We start from the raw sequence: 11053 nt of genomic DNA, 5'->3' as shown, positions 1-11053 counted from the left end.
AAGACCACAGTAGCAGAGAGAGAAAAAGATAAAAAACAAAACAAGAAAATCCTCAGTGGCCGAGAGAGGCAAATCAGGGTAAAATGCATTTTCAAGCGCTGTGGAAACGTGATGAGGAACTAACGTCGTTTACAAGGGAATTATTATTTATATGAACAGAACAAATTCCTGGGCATCAAGATAGGATGCGGTGACTGGGGTGGAAATAATTTTGGCATTGTTGAAATTGAATTTATGGCCAAGAATTCAACAATGTGCGGAAACTGATTTCTTGCATTCTTGATAACGGACATTTATATCGTGCTTCTTAAGTTGAAATTTTAAAACGCGTCTAGTTTGTTCGATGTAGTCAAGGTCGTATTGACAAGGGCTGTGGTAAATGCGTCGGAGATTATCAAAACTAGTAGGATCTTTAATTTTATATTACGATCTTGTTTAGAAGCTCTAGCTAGTTCCAAACAAGATGACTATCTCATCAAAACATTCACAATAGCAATCACGAGTAATAGTAAACTAAATTGAACACGAGACAACGAGGAGGTTGGCTGTCTGGCCGAACTTGCTTGCCAAAAACATTGTTCACTTATAAGAACTACCAACAAAAACACAATAAGACAGAAGCTGGTTAAGAAGGCCAAGGAAAACAGATAACATAGATAAGGCGACCCAGATACTGAAAAATGACATAGGCACAAGCTAATGCCAAGCATCAACCCAAAAGAAAGTATATGCAAACCACTATTTTAACCAATTTGAAACAAACCATGAAGCACAGGCCACGCACAATAGACTATTCCGTAAGAATAACAACTGCAGACTATACGGGATCCAAGAAAATTTAGAACACGCCTTAATCAATTGCCCAACCCCAAACAAAGGAAAGAAATACTATCCAAACAATTTTAAATACCAAAAGTTACTCAAGTACCGTAACTAAAAATAATAGAATCCTCTGGGGATAGACCAGATAAAGACTTGACTGAATTTTTTTAAACCTCGTCCTGTCGAATTTTTTTTTCGATTTTCCGACCTAAAAAATGCATTTTTTTAATTCCTAGAACAATATTAATTTTCATTAATATTGTTGTATACTAAACTCGAAAATGCAAAATATTTTTGTTAGCAAGCAGTTTTTAGCTTGACCCATTGGTGGGGAAATTTGTGATGTCCCGTCAACTGATCTGCAGTTTTCCCAGCAATGAACAAAAGTTTTATCTTAAAAAATACACAGTGATAACATATTTATTAGCTTTATTGCCTTAAGGTGTTTTGTAGGGGAGGTTTGGGTTTATTTGTATTTTTTACCAATTCACATAAATAATGAAAGGCCAGAAGTTAACTAACTCTAAATATTTATTGAAAAGACGAAACACATATAAAATAAAACAAGAATAAAAAAATACAAGAATTTGGAAGAGGGGGTTTTGGGCTCGAATTAAACGTCCGTACTTAACGGCGGTTCCTGGCAGACTGTCTTAGTTCGCCGCCAGAGGCGCTGTAGTGGGGGAAGGAGGAAAGCTTGTCACACTCCCCCTCTGGTTCCGATTAAACGTCTCGTTGAGGGACCAGCACTTTTTCGTTTTTGGCTTCTTCTGAGGGTCATCAAGATTTTTGGGTCAGGATCAAGAGTCTTTAGTTTGCCTCGTTTACGTAAACCGAAAGGCATTCTTTTGAATCGGAAAGTGCCAGAAGAACAGATGAATGCTGTTTTATCTCTGTCAGCTGGGTTAACTTCTACCTGATGATAGCTAGATGTTAAGTCAATGGTTGACATATATTTACATGTCTTTGCATCATGCCATAAATCATCCATTCTGGGTAATGGTTATATATCGGGTAAAGTTTTCTCATTTAGTTTTCGATAGTCCACGCAGAGTCTATAACCGTTCGGTTTAGGAACTAAAACCACGGGTGCGGCGTAAGGAGACTCGCACTCTTCAATTATATCTTTCTCTAGCAAATCATCGATTTGTCTCTTCAACTCTTCTTTCTTAGAAGGAGGTAATCTGTACGGGGGAACAGATACAGGAGGATGATCACCAGTATTGATGTAATGTTTTGCATATGGAGTAGCGTCTCCCCCTGGTTCGAAAATTCTTTCATACTGTTTCAACACATTTGAGTTTGTTTCTTTCTTCACTTGACAGTTGTTGACCTTCTTCCTCTCTCAGTTGACAAGTATTGGATTCAGCACATGGCGTATTCTTAATATCACACAAATTAGCTTCCTCAGCAAAATTAAATTTTTGTCGGGGAAAATCGTTAAAGAACCATCTGCGACTTTTCAGATACCAGCGTCTTGAAGGAAATCTGTACCAAGGAGAGTACGATTTTCTTTAGCATGGGGTAATGCAATTAAGTTTGTTTTAAAGACTCTTCCTTCAAGTCCTATATCTACTGAAGTAGTGAAGGCTTCCACTTGTCGTTTTTCTCCGTCAGCAAGTGTCATAGTGAGTTGGGTCTCTTGAAAGTCTGCACCTTCTTGTTTGAGAATTTGATACAACCGTTCTCCAGCAATACAATGGCTTGCTTCACTGTCAGCACATGCAGTACCCAAGAGTCCATTTACTGTTATACTCAATATAGCTAGTTGTGATGATTCGTCTACACATGACTGGAAGAGGACGTTTCCAACACTGGGAGAAGAGTTTGTGCTAGATGGATTGCATTTAGGACAGCGAGATTTGATAATAACAGGTTCACCACATCCATAGCACCTTCTACCAGTTCTGCTCTCTTCAAATCTGTCATTGTTATTCATAAAATCATTTCTTCGCGGAATTCTTTCATAATTAGAAAAGTCTTGCTTGTTATGACTTCGAACTCCAGTATCTCGCCTATTTTCTTGTCTGAAAGAATGCATGTTATATTTCTGGTCATATTGTACCCTGGGACTACGCGAATACTTGTTTTGGTTATAAAGTCTTTGCGATTCTGTTTGTTTCATATTAAGCTTCTTTTCTGTATTTGTTTTCTGCAAATCTTTTTTGCTCATACGAAGATTTTCATACACATCCATTTTCTCAATTAAATCTTCAGGCGTTTTCCATTCACACCAGACATCTAAGAAGTGCTCTTTAGCTTCTGGAGGAATTCTTTTCTTCATTTGATCGACGATCATCAAGTTTTTCAATTCATCAAAAGTTTTAATGTCTAATTCCATTAACCAATTTTCGAAAAAAGTTTCGAACCAATTTTCGCCACCAGAGGCGCTGTAGTGGGGGAAAGAGGAAAGCTTGTCACAGTTTAAGATAAATATCTGCATAAAATAATTATTAAAATTAGGTATAAAATATTTTGGAAAATAATTTACACTTAAATATCCTCTATCCTCTAGAGCAGGGGTTTCCAACTGGCGGCCCGCGAAGCCTTTTTTTGTGGCCCGCGAACTAAAATATATTAGTTGTCATTTTTTTTTTGCGGTTAATTTTCGTAAAAAAACTATATGGGTTTAAAATGCTCTTCTTGTTAATGAAAGCCTAATTTCTTCGTTTCTGTGAAATTTAACATACCAACGGTGCAAAAAAATTTATTTCTCAGGTTTTGCATCCAAGAAAATATTTATTCAAATACAAAATAATGTAACTAATGAAAAAATTGATACAATTTACTTAATTGTTTTGTATTTTGTGAATATAATTTAGCATGACCGTATCAGAAATTTTCTCGAAGAAATTCTCCGATTTAACTTTTGAAACCACTCATTTTGTACGAAAATTTGTACCCACACATTTGTAAATTTAAAATGTCTTATTTTAATTCTACTTCTAATTTTAATTTGTAATTCAATACTTTTGTTTTGTACAGCTCGGTAAAAATCTGACAGTAATATTTAATGTTCCTTCAAACATAAAATACCTACATGAAATTTTGATAAAGTTGCGGCCCGCCATTTGATTTGTGTTTTTTATTGTGGCCCCCGGCCTCATGTAAGTTGGAAACCCTTGCTTTAGAGTAACTATCAGAGTATCAACTAAGAACTATCCTCTTCCGACGGAGAGATAATAAATTCACTGTCCATAGACTCGCTTTTGGAATACATCATAACTATTCTGGCAGGTGATACTAACGAAAGCCAAATAACAGAATGATTTGGATTTCAGTTCAAGGCGGGAAATCTCACTAACAAAATTGTGAAGAAAATGGGACTAGTTGCGTTATCTCTTAACAATATTCAAAACTAATCGCCGGATTTAAAGAGACGTCGTGTAAGTAGCGACAAATTTAATTTCAATGATATAATTTTTCTCTTCGTCGCATCGCACTGACTATACTGGCACAAAAACACAAAACGTATGAGATGCGACGCCGACAGAGAAGGGGTTAAAAAATAAAGAACTATCTATACTGAACTAATAACTTCTGAAAACTTTATTTCTTAACTTTATACATGTAACAGGTCTCCCTATTTATGCTCAGTAAAAGAATTCGCTAATTCCAAAGAACTATTAAATATTTGTATCAGCAACTTTCCATTTCATGCATTGAAATGTACTTCTTCATATGTAAACATTTGAATTCAACCATTATTTAATTGTATAATTAAACTTATATATCTTTTGGTATGTATAGACGCATAATCTAAAGCTCTTTCTGTCTGTAAAATTACAAATTGTTACACTTCTCAACTGTAAAAATACCTGAGAAATTACTTACTTTTCATTCCTAAAATTTGTATTCTTTGAATGCAAGTTACTTTGTAAAATTTATCTAGCTGATTATTCCAGAATTTCAACTCTCTGCATATATATATTTATCCACTGTACTTATGTTAATTTACTAACTTTGTTTGAATATTTTTATATACGGCGTTGAACAGACTACCCAATTCTAGTTTTACAACTATCAATGTTCAATTCCGTATCCTTGTAATTTTGAACCCAATCAAGAACCTGCAATTACGTTACATGGAGAGGAAAGCCACGAAAACTTTCCACTGTTGGCCTAACGACCAGGGCACTCTTACTCATGATCCATCGACCAACGAGGATATTTTGCATAAGCACTGTGGTTGGTGTGAGCTGGGTGCAGAATTCATATCGATCAGTAATCTGAGTCACGTCATTGGAGGACGAGCGTTTTATCCCCTAACTACATCTACTGCCTTTCTTTGGATATTTAATGTTTTTCTAATAAAGGCGAACAATAATCGAATTTCCAGTTAGGGAAGGCCATCTAGAGTTGTAGTAGTGCTTTGCGTGTGTTGCACTCCGGAAGTCCCTGGCAATTTACCGAACCTCTAGAACCAGAGAGCCTCCTTTAGTCACTGGCATACAGTGCTGCCATCTATTTTCAGCAAGCCATCAATTTCATTTGCCCTTTTTTTTATTTACACAAAGTAGTCACGCACGCGCTCTTTGATTCTTCGGTAATCCTATGTTGCTCATAGTGGAGTGGGTCTGCTTTAAGCTTCACTTACGATCTTATTTTACTTGAACTATATTTCAATCTTTTTAAGTAATTACTGAAAATGTATTTAAAATTTACTTAATTTTTATTTATTGCAAATAAAATATTTATTTATTTCAATCTGTTGGTAGGGCGTTTCTTATTGCTTTATACTCACAATACGAGCAACGCACACGGCTTGACGGAGATTTCTTTAAAAATTCATGTGGCGCTCAACGCGTTAAAATTATGTTTAACTTGTACGATATTACAACTCTCTGCTATCGGCCTGACTTTGGTCATTCCTGCAGAGGGTTTGGCTTCGCCACACTGTATGGTTTTGAGTGGCCTCCTTTGCTGTTGGACGTGATTGTGGTGCTTTAACGCTTGTGTGGCTCTGGGCCTAGTGCCTGAAGGTCCGCATTAGCCAGCGCTGTGTGGGATTTCCCCAAAAGTTTTCATTTCAAATAGGCGTATGACCCTCATTGACTCGGGTCACCCTATTTCACAACTTGTACGATATTGCAAAAAAATTTTCGTTAAATTATATAGCTATCTTGTTCCACATATAAAGATTACGTTTTATTTGAATATGATCTTACTATTGAATTTTAACTCAACTATTTTACTATTTCGTTTTACTACTTGTACTATATTACGATCCTTCTTACCTAATTGATTTTGAGATTACTTTCTACTTGAACGATATTATGATTGGGATTTATTTGTATGTCATTACATATTTTATATTATATTTTACTTCTATAATGTTACGATTGCGTTTTACTAATCTAAAAATGGGGTACATAAGTTTCTAGACAGTTGAGATACATAATTTAACAAAAAAATATAACTTATCTTTTCAAACTCAACCACTAACCATTTATTTAAAATTTAGCTTATATATTAGATTGGATTCAATGATGAGTAAATAGAGTAAGAATTGGAAGTAACTGGACACAAACGTCACTATGTACTGGAAGTAATTAAAAAAGCTGTATAATCTAGGTTTGTTACATTAAAAAAAATGAAAACTCTTTAGAAAAGGAGAGGCCTGCTTTCATCACCTAAGAAAGCTCACCATTATACTTTTAAAGCCACATTTGGTTCTAATACGCTGTAATTCTTTAATGTATTCATCAGAGACACTTTTTAAATAGAACAGAATAAATTTTGCGCATTTTTTCAAATGCAAGATTTCTTTAAATAAATAAGTCATGATAATTACTAGAAAGTTTCTAAAAGACCTTTGAGTTTCTTTCGATATTTCTATCTATATTTCTACCTTTACCGTTCTTTTTCCTAGCTTTAATCAGAAACCTACATTTAAAAATGTTTGTTCTTTTCCCTAGTAAATGTTCAAAGTTGCTAAAATCTTTGTTTTTAAGTCATAGAACCATTTAGTAAAGATAAAATATTCCTTTTAAAAAAAAGTGCTCAGACGTTTAGATTTACATTACATTATTCAATGTATAATATTTCCGTTGCTGATGAAAGTGGAAAATAGTTGCTTGCCTCTTGGGTTATTACTACTTTTATACTATACTACTATTCTTTGATGTGATATTTGTGGAGCCTCGCATCGGTGAGAATTAGAGTTTAGAGTAAGACAACCATAAAATGAGGCAAAGATGAATATTTATACTTTATCGCCTCGTTAAAATTCTTGCTTATGCTGCATATGATCCAATGAATATTATGTAAATAGTTCAATGCATGCCATTTTCTAGATACAATGTATATATAATTCAAGGTATATATGATTCAAAAGATACTATGATCTGATTCTGATTCAATGAATATAATGCATATGATTTACTTATATAATGAACATGCTTTGATAATACCGTCAAATGGATACAATGTGTAAAATTCTATGGATTCAATCAGCTGTGCACACACAAAAAAAGTAAATAAATAAACGGACCACTCTAAATAACCTTTGATCTAGTGATCAAATCTTGAAGTTCTAGGATCTCAATCTTAAGGAAGTGACCTCAAATATGCTAATTAATTAGTGCATACGATATTTTAAGTCACGAAATCAAACACAAAACCGTACCTTTTCTGAATAAACATATTTTTTTCCAGACAGAGTAATCAGGGTGCAGGTGTAATCAGGAAAATCGGATCCCAGTAGCTTGGTCAGGAATGTTTGATGTATTAATGTTAATTTTACTTTTTTCGCATTTCACCTTATCTCGAGAACTTTCTTAGCACAACAATAAGCCCCAGAGCTCAAAGTGAATCCTGACTAACAATAAACCGGGAGTGCTTTACAAAGAAGCTATACAAAGAATTGCTTACTTCACATTTCAAAATAGAAACACTTTTTATCAACTCCAGGCTTGGCCCCTTACATTTTCTAATATTTTGAATCTGAATACTTTACTCTGTTTATCTATTGCATTATTCCCATCAAATTCACAGGAATGGGAATCGGGTTACAGTAATTAGAAAAAAATATTGCTACTCGCGTTTTTTTAAAATTAAATTAAAGGCGATTTTTTAATAGTGAATAAATATTTTACTGAATAATTATGTCCATTCTGGTCCAATATCACTTGCCATCTTTCTAAAAGTAGCAGGATTCCACGGATAGCTGGATTCGCATAAATGTTTTGCTCTTTGTTGGCAAAAAGCTGATGCAGGGGACTTTCGGCTAATCTGAAGAAAAGGTTTTACAGTCTAAAACGTTTTGTAGAGATCGCAACACTGTTGTAGACAATCCATTTTTTGTTCTCAGTGATCTCTTCGCTTCAAAAAGGGATATTTTTTTGACGTTTGAGAAGCAAATCATTGACGTCAATGGAGCGGCACAAATTTCTTTCCATAAGAACAAAATAAATCTATATATCGAGCTTTAAGTTTAAACCCTAGGTATTTAAGATGATCACGAGCTGTCGAATTCGATAAATTTAATTTCTCGGCGATTCAGCGGTTTGCATCAACTAATGCTTTTTTGGCGTCTTAATTAGCTTAACTGGCGTGGTGCACCAACGTGCTTCTTAATCGAAATTTTGCCGGATCGAAGTTCCGTAAACCAGTTGATACTGGTTACTGCCAATACATCCCCAAAAACATCAGATAATTTTTTTCTTGCTTGAACAGTTTTTTTGCTTCTCGATAGCAAAAAAGTAAAATATATCGAAAATTCTGCTTTTCACTTTCCGTGTTTTAAAGGGTCCCAACTAAAACTCCTGCTTTGAATTAATCGAACTTTTCAAAAAATAAGCTTTACTATATCAGCTACCAAAATATTTAACGATTATGTTGCTTAAGTAAGAAGTTGGCTGTGAAAAAATACAATTAGGTATACTATAGCCTGCGTAACAGGTCGCGTTATTCTTACTAAATTTAGCCAGAAATTGGCATTTTCTGCGAGCCTGACTTCTAGCAATAAATAAACATTGAACGAAGTGTGTTGTTATAAGTCGCTGTTTAACAAGTTGGAATTGTATTAGTCTAGTTCTTTTTTAAATAATTGATTTTGTTGTTAGCTTATTTGTTTATCTGAGATTATTTGCTTATAGTAAACATATTTAAAACTCAGTTTATGAATTAAACTAAAAGGTAAATGTCATTTCCAGTAAAATTGTCGAAGCGGAAGTAGTTGTGTTTTTTTAATATTATGCCTGATTAAGTTCTTTGTTGGGGAAAAACGAAATTACTTTCCGAACAACTCAATATATAATATGATTCAAAGTAATTCAAGAAACATATTGCGTAGGATTTAATGTATTCGATTTGAATAAACAATAAATGAGCCTCAAAGCTCAAAGTGAACTTTGATTAACAACTAACCGAGAGTTTAAACACCATATAAAGAATTGTTTATTTCACAATTCAAAATAGAATCGCTTGTTTTTCAACTCATGGCGTAGTCGCTCAAATTTTCTAAGATTTTGAATCCGTATAGTTTTCTCTGCCTACCTATTGTATTTCTTTCAATCGAATCTATAGAAATGGAAATCGGGGAATAGCAATAAGAAGAAAAAAAATGGCCACGCGTCAAGCGTGGAAAATATTTTTCTCAGAATCGTCTGCTGGCTGATAAAGCAAAAAGAAGTGTTTACGACATCTTTTTCCACCCTCTGATTTTTTTGTTGTTGTTTTTATTCTCAGAAAATGAATGAAAAACTCAGAAAAATAGTACCTTCCTATACCCTATGGAATAAATAAGTGACAAGTTTATTCGTTGAAAATATATACGCAGGGAGAGGCGACGCGATAAACGCTGATTCTGCAAGAAAAATGTATTCTTTTGCAGATTCACAATACACTAGAAGTGCATGTATGACGATATGAATGCATATATACGGTCACGTTTGCGGAAGTTGCAGATATATACGTACTTTAGTGAAAGTCTTTCTCTTTTCCCCTTTCTCGTTTGCTAGAAGAAGAGTTGCCATTTTGCGAAAGGTAAAAGTCGTATAATGAGTAAGAGTTCCCGTTTGGATTTCTGAATTTAAGTAAAGTCTATTCCTCCTTTTTTCAAAATTTTTTCTGGTGCCTCGTGATTTTTTCTTTATTTAAGCACTAAGCTTGGATGTGAAAGTAATATTTTGAAGGGAAGGCTTTGGATTTAAACTAACTTTCCTCGGAAATCGAAATGGATAAAGAACTTTTTTTTATTTGGCATGGAAAAAAGTTCTTGGTTTGAAATGCATAGCATATAATGAGGTACAATTTTTTATTTTATTTGAGATTTTTCCCATAACTTTATTGAAAAGTTCGTTTTTTGGCTAAGTTTTTTTTTAATGGGATTTGCTTTAAAGTCGAGGTTTGGAAAATGTTTCTAAATCCAAAATATCCAACGAAATATGAATACCGATTTGGTTTTATTTCCTTGGATATACATTTGTGCTTAGATATATAATCACAATGATATGGAAATGATTTTTCGAAACATTTTTAAACACTTATTATGCAAAGAATCTGGTACAATATAACTGTAACTTGCATTTTCGAATTGTTCTGATTAGTTTTTTGTTCTTCTTATGAGCTTTTCCGTTAAAAAAAATGCATCGTTTTGCATGAGGACAATAAGATGTTTCCAAGAATACGCTGTTTTCTAATGGGACTTTCAAAAATTTGTAATCTTTACAAAACAAATCCATATAAGAATATCATTTTCGGAAAAAGTGGTTGATTATGATATTACTCCGCGAATTCCAATTATAAGCAATGATATATTAAAGAGAGGATCCTCAGAATGTTTGACTAGCCCAACTCTATGGACTATACCCATCTTTGAAACTACATAGTTCAAAGGTTAAGCACCAGAAGCCAGTATACAGAAAAAACTTTGCCATGGATAATAAAAAACTTTATCCTAACACTTCTTAGATTTGGAGGTTTTGAGGCAATTCTTTCTTACAAGTTTTAAACTTAGTCAGACTAAACTTTAATATTGACTCAAGTAAACTTAGTCAAATTTTGGTTAAATTTTATATCTGTATGATAAAACTTCCCTTCGGTATTTCTGGGGGTAAGGCTTCTTTATTCAAATTTTGGTTAAATTTTATATCTGTATGATAAAACTTCCCTTCGGTATTTCTGGGGGTAAGGCTTCTTTATTCAAATTTTGGTTAAATTTTATATCTGTATGATAAAACTTCCCTTCGGTATTTCTGGGGGTAAGGCTTCTTTATTCAAATTTTGG

This window comes from Parasteatoda tepidariorum, chromosome 8 (assembly GCF_982258835.1).
Source record: "Parasteatoda tepidariorum strain Cologne lab strain chromosome 8, Ptep-v5.0, whole genome shotgun sequence".
Lineage (NCBI taxonomy): Eukaryota > Metazoa > Arthropoda > Arachnida > Araneae > Theridiidae > Parasteatoda > Parasteatoda tepidariorum.
Note: the sequence above shows the minus strand (reverse complement) of the source record.